Source organism: Bos indicus x Bos taurus, chromosome 1 (genome assembly GCF_003369695.1).
Source record: "Bos indicus x Bos taurus breed Angus x Brahman F1 hybrid chromosome 1, Bos_hybrid_MaternalHap_v2.0, whole genome shotgun sequence".
In the NCBI taxonomy this organism is placed as follows: Eukaryota; Metazoa; Chordata; class Mammalia; order Artiodactyla; family Bovidae; genus Bos; species Bos indicus x Bos taurus.
In genome coordinates, this window is record NC_040076.1 from 71,021,605 (window position 1) to 71,035,377 (window position 13,773).

The 13,773-nt window shown below is 39.2% G+C and overlaps 1 protein-coding gene and 1 pseudogene across 1 annotated transcript in view; one reads left to right on the forward strand and one right to left on the reverse strand.

Annotated features, from left to right (window-relative positions):
- Positions 1 to 13,773, forward strand: part of PAK2 (p21 (RAC1) activated kinase 2) — a 92,879-nt gene that overhangs the window by 22,738 nt on the left and 56,368 nt on the right. The gene's annotated exons all lie outside the window — the stretch shown is intronic.
- Positions 10,362 to 11,986, reverse strand: LOC113889935 (annotated as a pseudogene).

Genomic DNA, 13,773 nt, shown 5'->3' on the forward strand with positions numbered 1-13,773 from the left:
CTCTGTTGCCACCACCATTGGTCATGGGTTCACTCCACAGCTGACTCCCTTGCATTAGCAGGTTGCACATATGAGGGTGCTGTGCTATCCCATGGCATTGCGCAGCTCAGAATGAAGAGGGGTGTTGTTATGTTGCACCTGCATGAAAAAGTTGGCCGCACCTAGTATAGAACTGGTTGTTGGGATAAGACACCTTGTAAGGCTAAAGAAAAAGATTTAAAAAGATGCATAAGTGGTATGGTATCTGGTAGAAGATCCCCCACCTTTTTTTTTTTTTTTTTAATCGAGACCTTTCATTTCGAGGAGAGTCTTTCCACATCGTTATTCTTCAGGAATGTCTTTGCTATGCTATTGCTCTTCGATGTAGATTTTAGGATTAACTGCCCAGTTTTCCACATAACTCTTCTGGGACTTTGATTAGGATTGCTTTGAATCTGTAGATTAATTTGAAGAAATGTGGCATTTGTTCATTATTGACTCTTTAAATTTATGTCCATTAGTATCTCACAATGTATTTAGGTCTTCATGTCTTTAGTACATTTTTCCTCTATGTAAAGATTCTAGGCCCACAGTTCCCAACCTGTGCAAGGCATCCTGGAATACCATACTGAGCTTAAAGGCACTGTGGGATATTTTAAATTTTAGAGGGAAACAGTGATGGATGTCTGTTGGACACAATGTGAACATCCAGTTCTAGGAAGTCCCACAGTTTTCAACATTAGGTTGTGATACATTTGGTAAAGTCTGTCCTTATGAAATGGTTGCTGAGATCAGAAATAATGTAAATCAGTGTGGAACAGGAAATGAGTGTGAGTGGGGTCTGAGGTTTCAGAGGTTGTGCATGTTTCCCTATGTACCTGATTGAGAAAGAAATAAAAGTTTTTTTTTTTTTCTTTTTTCTTTTCAATTCATGTGTATTCAGGTTACTAAGTTATTAGGATGAGTGAATGATGAATACCAATGAAGTTGTTTGGACTAAACTACTAAATCAGTGAAACTGTTAGGAATGTCTTTTGGCCTAGAGGTGCTGTGAAATGAATACTGAGAATAGCAGGGGCACCATGTTTGGAAATTTCTGTTCCAGGAACTTCAGACTTTGTAATGATATTATACATGGTATCTTTTCCCCCTCTCATTTCATTTTCTGCTTTTAGTGTGCACAAATGCAGTTGAATTTTGTGTATTCCTCTTTATCCTGAAAATTTGCTAAATTTGTGTTTATCCTAATTCATCGTAATTTTATTTGCAGTTTGTAGAGTCTTCTCATTTGTTTCTTCTAGCATAGCAGAGCATTGGAGAAAAAAGAATAAGCAGTAATACAAAATGATATATTCAGAGAAGTCTAACTTCTAACTCAGTCCCTTCCATTTTATTCTTGGGAGAAGGCAATGGCACCCCACTCCAGTACTCTTGCCTGGAAAATCCCATGGATGGAGGAGCCTGGTAGGCTGCAGTCCATGGGGTCGCTAAGAGTCGAACACAACTGAGCGACTTCACTTTCACGCATTGGAGGAGGAAATGGCAACCCACTCCAGTGTTCTTGCCTGGAGAATCCCAGGGACAGCGGGGCCTGGTGGGTTGCCGTCTATGGGGTCGCACAGAGTCGAACACGACTGAAGCGACTTAGCAGCAGTAGCAGCAGCAAAATAACCTTTAAAAAAGTTGTGGTTATTCTTCCATTAAAAATAATAACAAAACACACACACACACACAAATAATAACAGTAGCCATGTGTGTGTGCTTGTGTATTGTTACACCTCCCCCCACCACCTTAGGTAAGTGGTAGCATACCATACATACATTTTTCCCTTATCTTGCATTTTCATCAGTTGTATATCCTGAGATTATTCCATGGCAATGTATACAGTGATCTCCTCCTTCAGTTTTACAGCTTCATAATACTTGAGTGTGTGATATACCACAGTAGATTCAACCAGTCCCCTGTTTCTGGCTGTTTGAGATGCTTCCAGTCTTTTGCTGTTATAGATAATACAACAGTAACAGCCTTACTTGTGCTCTCTTTGTTCCTTGGTTAATTTTGCCAGAGGTGTTTTACTAGTTTTGTCTAAGACAGCTTTTTAGCTTTATTGATCTTCTCTATTGTATAATAATCTTCTATTCAGCAATTTCTGCTTTTATCTTAATTATTATTTTCTTCCTGCTTAGGGTTTCTTTTGCTATTTTTGTTTGTGGTTTTGTTTTGCTTCTTAGGTTGGATGCTTAACTCATTAAATTTTGGTTCTTTTTTAAAGTAAAAATTCAAAACTGTGTCATTAAATGCTTTAATCACATCCTGCAAGGTATATATGTATGTATGGGGAGGGGGGAGTAAAATATACCTAATATAAAATTTCCGGTTTTTTAGGTATATACTTCATTGGCATTAAGTACATTTGGAGCCTTAAGCGACTGTTACCACTGTCCATTTCCAACACTTTTTCATTATCCCAAATGCAAACTACCTTACTAAACAATATCTCCCTGTTTCACAATCCCCCACCCCAGACCTTGGTGAACTCTATTCTACTTTCTGTCTCTGTTGAGTTTGACCAAATAGATATCTCATATAAGTGAAATTTTACAGTAGTTGTCCTTTTGTCTGGCTTATTTTACTTAATATGTTCATGGTCATCCTTATTAGAGCATGTATCAAATTTCACCTCTTTTTGAAGCTAAATAATACTCTCCCTGCACCACCTTTTGTTTATCCTAGTCCTGCAAATTTTCATTCTCATTCAATTCTTAGTATTTTCTGATTGCCATTGTATCTATTTTTAACCCTAAGTCTTTAAGAGGTGTTTTGAATTTTCAAACTCATGAAGTTTTCTTCTAGTTATCTTTTTGTTATTCATTTCAAACTTAATTGATTTTGGTTAAGAGTATATAGTGATTCCAATCTTTTGAAGATTTTCTCTCTCTCATAATGTATTTATTTTAACCTTATTCTTGAAAGATAGTTTTGTTTTGTTGGCATCTTTTCCTCTCAATATATTGAGAATATTGAAGATATCCCAATGTCCTCTTGCTTTCGTTGTTTGTATCAAAAAGTAAGCTGAAAGTCCAACTGCCACTTCTGTGAGGTTTATCCTTTTTTCTCCTCTGACCAATATTAAGAACTTTTTGATCTTAATTTCACTATGATGTCTTAACTTTGATGTGCATAGATTACATTTTATCCTGCTTTTGATTCATTAGGTTTCTTAAACTTACAGATTTGTGTCCTTCATCTGCTCTAGAAAGTTCTCAGCTCTAATTTATCTGGTGAGTGAGTTCCTCATTCATTCTGTCATCTTCTGGAACTTGAAGTAGATGTATCTTAGGTTATCTAGCCTACTCCTTTTACTTGTACATTTTCTCTCTCTTTGTCTCTCTGTACTGCAGTCTAGGAACTTCACATGTATCTTCCACTTCACTAACTCTCTTCTGCTGAGTCCACCCTGCTCTTTACTTCAAATGGTAAGTTTTAATTTTTACTGAAAGTTCTGTATGGTTGTTTTTCATATTTGCTTTTTTCCCCCCTGCTTTTATATTTGAGTTTCTTACACATATTCTGTGTCAGATTATTTCACATCTGTTTCACCAGTGTGTTTTGGTTAGTTCTCAGTCATGGTGTGTTGTTTGTGTTCTGAATTTTCCTATGAGCTGCTCCTTTTCCTTATAATTTGGTTTTTGGGTATTTTTTGAGACCTGTGTTGAACTTGTTTCCTCCCAAAGAGGCTTTGTATTTATATGTGATTCTGTCATTCACCAGGGAGTGCTGCCAACATGGCCACATTCAATTAAACCTGTTTGGAATTTGGGGGGACCTCATAGGTCTCATCTGCCTGCGACGCAGGAGACGTGGGTTCGATTTCTGGGTCGGGAAGATCCCTTGAAGAAGGAAATGGCAATCCACTCCAGTATTCTTGCCTGGAAAATCCCATGGACAGAGGAGCCTGGCAGGCTTCAATCCACGGGGTTTCAAGAGTTGGATACGACTTGGCGACTAAACCAGCACTGCCATAGGGCTCGTGGATTTCAGACCACAAACGTGCATTTTGTTGTTAGGATTTCTTTAGGGATTCCCCATTGCCCTGCACTCTTGTTGTTATCACTGTGCTCTGGATACCTGAGATTTCCTTGTTCCCTTCTGTGCAGAGGGATTTACTACATATTGATTTAATTTCATATAGATGACAGCTTTTAGGTCCTAGCCTTATGTGGAAGGGACTCCAGTTTTGGCAAGCTCTGGGTTTTATCACTTGTTCCTGTGACAGCCATCAAAGTAGAACTTTAGTCAGAATTCCACGGAGAATAACAGATAACAGGTTTGATAAATGGCTTACTCTCTTGTTCCTGGTTTCACCGCGCTTTGCACTGTATGGGAATATCCCTTTCATCTTAACTAGCTTATCCATGCATATTTAAAGATTTGTTATGTTATCTAACCCTGTATTTATTAGAGTTCGAGGCAAAGTTTCTTTTTATTTTTCCTTTATTCTGTATCAGTGCCCCAGTTACTCTCTACAGCCCTTCCTCTCTCGTCTCTTTTTCCTTTTTGGCTTTGCCACGCATGGGCCTGATGTTGTGACCATTGCCACCAAATGAAAACACTCCTTTCTGATTTATGAACTCTTCTCTCACGGCCTGTGTTGTTGTCCTCTTAAGGTGATTTGGGATATTTTCATTAATGCTTTTGCTCTTAAAGATATTTGAGGCTTTTTTGAAGGGGAACAGGGTAGAAAGGCCAGTGATGTTGGGACTCTCAGAGCTTATTGAGAGGTTGTTAGAAATCTTATCAAGTAGTGTTGTATTACTACATTCACAAGGCACTAAAAAATTAAGGTTTGTTTGGTATTTATAGAAAATGTAAGTAAAAATATAAAGCACAATTGTGCTTTGAAAGTCATGTTTTCCAGTAGTGTATATTTTGCAGTTGGAGTACCATAGATGATCTGAGTAAATTATAATAAATTTGGTAATTTCTACTAGTTGGACTGACTGGTTCCAGACACCACTCCTTTTTTCGTTTCTGTTGTGTATTAGGCTTCCCCTCATCTTCTTCAGTAGACAATTGAGGAATTGTTTATCTTTGAGTTGTGTCACAATTAAACAATGATCCTGTTAGAAGAGTACAGTGTGTTTTGGGCATGTTTTTTGTTTTGCCTACTTGTTTTTCACTGAAAAGTAGCAGAAAGTGAAAGGATTTGGAGAGAGGCATTATTTATCTTTTTGCCCTTTTTAAAAAATACATATTTCTGAGTAATGGTGGAGTAAAACATAGGTAAATCATTATTTTATAATGAAATGTTTTTATTTTGTTGATTCTCCTAAAATATAATACATAAAGAACCTTATCACATCATCATTTGATGCCTTGTAGGCATTTGACTCTGTTAGTAGAAGAAATAAACAAAAAAATACACTGCTTTATGGAAAAGGACTAAAGACTAAAGCCATGAATTGGTTGTTAGGGGAAAAGTATACATCTTTCCAAAGATATTTTTGTTAATATAGGATAGTTGATACATCATCTAGTGTAGTGCTGTTTCATACAAGAACTAGTAAGTTCGGGAAAAACAATATTTCATCTGGGGACAGTGTAGTAATACAAATCAGTAAACATTATTATATGATACATGGGAGGATCTGTATTAAAGGAAATAGAATAGTAGTAATAGCAGTAGCGGCAGCAGCAATAGTAGTAGTATAATCCCTTCCTTTTTCAATTTAATTTTTATTTTATATTAGAATATAGTTGATTTACAGTGTATTAATTTCAGGTGTGTAACAAAGTGTTTCAGTTATACATGTATATATATATCCACTCTTTCGGAGAAGGCAATGGCACCCCACTCCAGTACTCTTGCCTGGAAAATCCCATGGACGGAAGAGCCTGGTAGGCTGCAGTCCATGGGGTCGCTAAGAGTCAGACACGACTGAGCGACTTTGCTTTCACTTTTCACTTTCATGCATTGGAGAAGGAAATGGCAACCCACTCCAGTGTTCTTGCCTGGAAAATCCCAGGGACGGGGGAGCCTGGTGGCTGCCGTCTATGGGATCACACAGCGTCGGACATGACTGAAGTGACTTAGCATAGCATAGCATATCCACTCTTTTTCAGGTTCTTTTCCCATATAGGTTATTACAGAATACTGAGTAGAGTTTTCTGTTGATTATGTATTTTTATATAGTAGTGTGTATATGTTAATCCCAAACTCCTAATATATCCTTCTTCCCCACCTTTCCCCATTGGTAACCACAAGTTTGTTTTCTGTGTGTGTTAAGTCTGTTACTGTTTCATAAATAAGTACATTTGTATCATCTTTAGATTCCATATACAAGTGATAATGATATTTGTCTTTGTTTTATTTCACTTAGTATAATAATCTCTAGGTCCATCTCTGTTGCTGCAAGTGGCATTATTTTACATCTTCTTTATCTGTTTATCTGTCGATGGACAGTTAGGTTGCTTCCATGTCTTGACTATTGTAAACAGCTCTGCAATGAACACTGGGGTTGCACGTATCCTTTCAAACCTAGGTTTTCTCTATGCCCAGGAGTGGGATTACTGGATCATATGGTAGTTTTATTTTTAGTTTTTTAAGGAACCTTCACACTGTTTCCCATAGTGGCTGTACCAATTTATATTCCCACCAACAGTATAGGAGGGTTCCCCTTTCTCCACATGCTTTCCAGCATTTATTGATGATGGCCATTTTGAGTGGTGTGAAGAGATATCTCATTGTAGTTTTGATTTGCATTTCTCTAATAATTAGCAGTGTTGAGCATCTTTTCCTGTGCCTCTTGACAATCTGTTTATCTTCTTTGGAGAAATATGTATTTATTGACTAGATCTTCTGCTCTCCTATTTCTTTTTTGGCCACACAGCTTGCAGGATCTTAGTTCCCCTACCAAGAATTGAATCTGAGCCCTCTGCAGTGGAAGCAGAGAGTCCTAACCGTTGTACCATCAGGAAATTCTCCTATTCATTTTTTAAAAATATTTTTTATTGATTTATTTTTGGCCATGCTGGGTCTTCATTGCTGCCTGGGGTTTTCCGTAGTTGCGACGAGTGGGGGCTACTCTCTAGTTGCAGTGCACAAGCGTCTCCCTGAGGTGGCTTATCCTCTTGCAGAGCATGGGCTCCAGGGTATGAGGGCCTCAGTAGTTGTGGCACGTGGGCTCAGTATTTGCAGCTCCCAGACTCTAGAGCTCAGCAGTTGTGGCATACAGACTTAGTTGCCTCTTTGGCATGTGGGCTCTTCCTGAATTAGAAATCAAACCCGTGTCTCCTGCATTGGCAGGTAGATTCTTTACCATTGAGCCACTAGGGAAGGCCCCCTGTCCATTTTTTGATTGGGTTGTTTGTTTTTTGATATTGAGCTCATGGGCTGTTTGTAAATTTTGGAGATTAATCCCTTGTCAGTTGCATCATTTTTGCAAATGTTTTTTACCATCTGTAGGTTGTCTTTTCATTTTGTTTATGGTTTCTTTTGCTATGCAAAAGCTTTTAAATTTAATTAGAACCCTATTTGTTTATTTTTGCTTTTATTCTCATTACTCTGGAAGGTGGGATCCAAAAAGATATTGTCTCAGTTTATGTCAAAGAGTGTTCTGCCTATTTTTTCCTCTAAGAGTCTTGTAGTATCTGGTCTTACATTTAGCTCTTTAATGCATTTTTATATTGGGTGTTAGAGACTGTTCTGATTTCATTGTTTCACATGTAGCTGTTCAGTTTCCCCAGCACCACTGATGGAGGAGACTGTATAATCTTTTGCTTTTGAATTGCTTGAAGTCTTGGGTAGGAACACATTTAAAATAATAATTAATGATGCACAGTTGTAATTCATTGCCAAAGAATGTTCCAATATATTAATGTAATTAAGAAAAAAACATGAGATAAAGAGTTGTTAGTAAGCTTGAATTCTGATCTTAGTTCTGATAATAATTAAATTTGTGTGACTTTAGGTAAACTGCTTACATTTTGGTGAGTCAGATTCTTCACAAAATAAGGAAATGGATCAAATGAATTCCCGTCCAACTTTAATACTCTCTGGATTTATTTTCCTGTGTAACTTGTTTTAATAGGATGTGAGGGATCTTTCTGAACAGGGACAAACAAGCATGACCTTACATGGGAAATAATTTTTACTGAGCATTTGGATGGGTAAGAGAAAAGGATAAAGAAGACTTAAGAATAGAGAAATGTATACTCAAAGATGATTTAGGGCAAGAAAGCCTTGATATATTTGGGAAACATGAAGCATAGGATTTATGTGCATTCATATGAGATCAGATTGATTGGGTAGTAAATGGCCTTACATGGCAGAGTTTAGTAACTGCTGAAGAAGATAAAGTCAGGAAGAGTGTTATCATGTGTTATTTTTAGTCAACCAATTCTAACTTGCTGGGGTCTAGCCCTGGCTGATCCAGGGTATTTGAAGGAGAGACGGAGTCGGCGAGGATCAGGAAACAACTGCTTAATTAAACGTTAATTAAGGATATAAAGAATAATAGAATAAGGATAGCTCAGTAGGACAATTCAGTGAAGAAAAGAGGCTGAATAAAATTCCAAAGCAGGGAATTTACGTCACCTACGAAGGCCGCAGGCGTCCTCCCGTTCTCCCGAAGGAGAGGAGACACTAAGGCCTCCCCGGTCAGATCTTAGAAGCCCAGGCAAAATTAGTAGGCTTGACGAGCTTCCCCGCCTCAGAGGAAAAATTCAGCCAGAAGGTGAAAGAAAGAACGACGTGGGGAGACCAAGTTTTGGTGAACAAGGCCCGCACTTTATTTTCCAAAGTAGTTTTTATACCTTAAGTTATGCATAGAGGATAATGGGGGAAGGGGTAGAGTCATGCAAGGACAGCAGTTCCTGATCCTAATCAAAGCCAGGCTTTCAAACTTATCACATGCAAAAGTTTAGGTGATTTACATCATCTTCTGGCCAGGAGGCCTGTTAACATTTTAAGACCCTTTCTTCAGAAAACTTATTTTTCTCTAAAGGTGATTAGTCAGGCGCCACCCTCCAAAAGCATTAAAGTTGCATTCCTATAGGGCAAAGGTGTGGTGGGCTACAACAAGAAAAAGAATTAAAGGTACTACTTACACCAATTATATTAATCAATACACTGCCAGGGACACAGCAGATAAGGGATATGGAGACTTAGCAGCAAACATTGGCCCAATAAGTAAAAAACCCTTCACCAATACAATTTCTAATCAATCTTTTAACTACTCAAAGGAATCTGTGTTTAGACAGTTTAGAACATCTCCTGCCTCTCACAGTTGGGAAGCTCTGAACAATCACATGTGGCCGGAGAAACCTATTCAGGCAGGCTAGAGGATTTCCAAAGGAGTTTGTAGGTTGAAACACTGTCAAACCCAGGAATTATTAACTGGAGCTGTAAGCTAACTCTTTTTTCAGAGAGAGGTAGTGGGGGACAGCCCCCCGTAAAGTCAGAGGTGTAGGTGAAAGCACAAAGCAGAAAGTAGGCAGACTCTGGTTTTGGGGGTAAATGCTCGAGAATTTCCAGGGGAACTCCTGAGGCTCGATCCCGCCTTTGCGAATGCCTCCTTCCTCATGACCTTTGCCACGGGCGGAGCTCGCTCCCAGCACTAACTTCTTTCTCTAAACAAAAACTGAATGTAAAGGAACTCTGGGAAGCTAGTTAGGGCTTCTTCTAACTGCTTCCTCTGAACAGCAGCTGAAGACAAGAGATTCTTTAGAGAGATCCTGAGATGACGTGATCAAGTCCTCAGCCAGGCTAGTGGCAGAGTGAGTCATCAGTGTTTTATCAAGAGTTATGCTTTTGTTTACTACTATCTAATCACTTATGAGGCATACTACTTAGAATTATCAACATTGGATTTGTCATCTTGAATAATTTTATTAGGGACTTATGTGACTCAAAATTTAGATTTTGTTTAAGCATGTGTTGCCTAACAGGGTGCATCATGTTAATTGGGGTTTCCTTGCAACATAGCTCTTTTAACTTTCTAATGTAAATAAAGAAGAAAGTTCTGAAACAGACAACAGCTCCTCTTTAGTTTTTTTTTTTTTTTTTCTCTTTAGTTTTATTGAATCAAATTTGTACAGAAAATGTTAAAAATTACTCATGAAATATTAAAAATAGAGCAGTAAATAAAGTTTTTTTGTTTTTTTTTTTAATAACCAAAGTATAAGGGCTGTGTTCTGAAATGTGCCTTGTTAACATTGTTGGCTTTAGGGCTTCTCTTGGCAGCTCAGCTGGTAAAGCATCTGCCTGCAATGTGGGAGACCTGGGTTTGATCCCTGGGTTGGGAAGATCCCCTGGAAAAGGGAACTGCTATCCACTCCAGTATTCTGACCTCGAGAATTATAGTCCATAGGGTCACAAACAGTCTGACACGACTGAGTGACTTTAACTTTCTTTTTTTTTTTTGCTGCAAAAAGCTTTATTGTTTCCATTTGGTCCAAGGCTTGAGAGAGGGCTCCAGGGTGTTAAAAAGCTGCCTAGTGGCTGCAGAGAGGGGCTTCAGGCAGCCCTGATGTTAGGTGGGTTCTTCAAAGGCCACTGGTCTCCAGAAGCTCCTAGTCATGCTTGAGGGTGAGCCTTTCGAAGAGATACTCGCCCAACCCAGCCTGGGGACCAGCCAGCCTGTGGAGGTTGGTCAGGTGGTCACCCATCTTCTTGATTAGTTTCACTTCCTCATCTAGGAAACGGTTCTCCAGGAAGTCACAGATGTGGGGGTCTCCGCGGGCAGAAGCCAGGCCATGCAGATCCAACAGGGCTTGATTCAGGTTCTTCTCTACTAGAAGGGTGGCTTCCATAGCGTCCTGGGTTTTACCCCACTCATATTGAGATGGCTTCTGCATGTCCAGGAAGAGGGCGTGGCCGCCACGCTGGTTTTGCAGTTTCAAGAGATGCTCTGCGCCCTTGCGCTTCTTCTTGGCCAATTTGCGAAAAAAGTGACCCACACCCTCCAGGGCCACACTGTCGCGGTCGAAATAGAAGCCCAGAGAGAGGTAGGTGTAGGAGGCCCGCAGTTGCATGTTAACCAGGCGGTTGACTGTGGCCTCCACCTCGGCAGAATAATTCTGACGAATCTGGGAGCTCATGATTGCTCGGTAATGATAAGGAGTTAAAAAATGGTGGCTGGTCCTGGTGATCACGGACAGCTGAGTAGCTGACTCCAGAGGTTGCGACTGGAAAAAAGGTTGGAGGGTGGTCGGAGGCTGGAGCAAGGGGCGCCCCTGGGTCTGTTCCTTCCAAGCACTGTTGAAGCAAGAGACAGATCCGCGGGGCTGCCGAGCGCACTTCCCGACTTTAACTTTCTATATTGTTAGCTTTAGAGTTTGGTGGTGGTGGTTTTCGTATAAATGACAATTAGGCTTTCTGGGTTTTGTCAGTCAATGTCTTTCTGAGTTTTGTTACCAAAAAACAGTATAGTAATTACCTCTGCATATGTATAGGTTTTTAACTGTATTCAATATTTGATTAGGCTTTTGTGCCCCAGCTTGCAAGTCTAGCCATTGATTACCTTATTGATGTCGAAAATTTATTCTGTAGAATACAAGAGGAAATAAATATGGGTCTTCTGCTGCCTCAATAGCACATTAGAAAAAAATGGGGAATCTGAGGGTAAAGTATGGAACAGGGATACACACTGAAGCAGCAGTTCTCAAAGAGTAGTCTGTGGTACCCTTGGGCTCTGTGAGTCAAAACTTTTTTTCATAATAATACTAAAGTATTCTTTGCCTTTTTATACAGTGTTGACATTTGTGTTGATGATGTAAAAGCAGTGGTGGGTAAAACACAGTTCATTCATTTAAAGTATCTTGTTTAGCAAAATGGGAAGTATGCATAAGGTTCTTATGAAGTGTGAAATGGTTGTCTTACCCCTTATGTTGCTGAGCCCTTTTTCCTGGACCACCATTTTTATTTGGAAGAGTGACAGACCCACTGAACAACTCTGGTTGTTCAGACTTAGATATTTGGCAGAAATTTTCTTGAAAATGAATAATGTGACAGAATATAAAGCAAGAGAGTTCCAGAAAAACATCTACTTCTGCTTTATTGACTATACCAAAGCCTTTGACTGTGGGGATCACGACAAACTATGGAAAATTCTTAAATAAGAGATAGGAATACCAGTCCACCTTATCTGCCTCCTGAGAAGTCTGTATGCAAGTCAAGAAGCAACAGTTAGAACTGGACATGGAACAGCAGACTGGTTCCAAATCAGGAAAGGAGTATGTCAAGGCTGTATGTTGTCACCCTGTTTATTTAACGTCTATGGAGAGTACATTATGAGAAACGCTGGGCTGGAGGAAGCACAAGCTGGAATCAAGATTGCCGGGAGAAATATCAATAACCTCAGATATGCAGATGACACCACCCTTATGGCAGAAAGTGAAGAGGAACTAAAAAGCCTCATGATGGACGTGAAAGAGGAGAGTAAAAGAGCTGGCTTAAAGTTCAGCATTCAAAAAACGAAGATATGGTATCCAGTCCCATCACTTTATGGCAAACAGATGGGAAAACAATGGAAACAGTGAGAGACTTTCTTTTCTTGTACTCCACAATCACTGCAGATGGTGACTGCAGCCGTGAAATTGAAAGACGCTTGCTCTTTGGAAGAAAAGCTATGACAAACCTAGATAGCATATTAAAAAGCAGAGACATTACTTTGCTGACAAAGGTCCATGTAGTCAAAGCTATGGTTTTTCCAGGAGTCATGTATGGATGTGAAAGTTGGACTATAAAGAAAGCTGAGCATCAAAGAATGGATGCTTTTGAACTGTGGTGTTGGAGAAGACTCTTTGAGAGTCCTTTGGACTGCAAGGAGATCTAACCAAACATAAAGGAAATGAGTGCTAAATATTCATTGGAAGACTGGTGCTGAAGCTGAAGTTTCAGTACTTTGGCCATCTGATGCAAAGAACTGACTCATTGGAAAAGACCCTGATGCTGGGAAAGATTGAAGGCAGGAGGAGAAGGGGACGACAGAGCATCAGATGGTTGGATGGCATCACCAACTTGATGGACATGAATTTGAACAAGCTCCGGGAGTTGGTGATGGACAGGGAAGCCTGGCATGTTGTAGTCCATGGGGTCACAAAGAATTGGACATGACTGAGCAACTGAACTGAACTGATAAAACTTAAATTTTCAAATGAAAGTTAGAATTTTAGAAAGCTTGTATTTGCTTTCTTGAGTTTGAGAATTTCCCAACACCTAGACTTTTCTGATGAGATCAGTGGTGATATTAATGAATGTGATTTTATTTTTATTATATAATCAAATGTGTTAACATTGGAATATCTTAATAATTGAGCCAGTATTTTCCAAATAATCAATTCATGACATTACAAAACGGATAAAAGATCCATTCCGGGACTTCTCTGGTGGTCCAGTGTCTAAAACTTCATGCTCCCAATGCAGAGGGTCTGGATTTGATCCTTGGTCAGGGAACTAGATCCTACATGCAGCAACTAAAGATCCTGTACGCCACAACTGAGACCCGCTGCAGCCAAATAAATAAATATTAGAAAAGAAAAAAAAGATCCGTTCAAAGAAAAACCAATGGGTTTAATGTAAACAGGGTACAAAAAATTTATTCCTGTGATTTCAGAGTCCATAGCCAACCTTAAGAAGGTCGAGTTTGGTGTAGTATCAAGAATGTTTACAGTTATCTGAAAACTATTAAAATGCTCCCTTTCCAGTTGCATATCTGTGTAATACCAGATTTTCTTTATATATTCCAACTGAAACACAACACAACAAATTGAATGCAGAAGGAAATATGAGA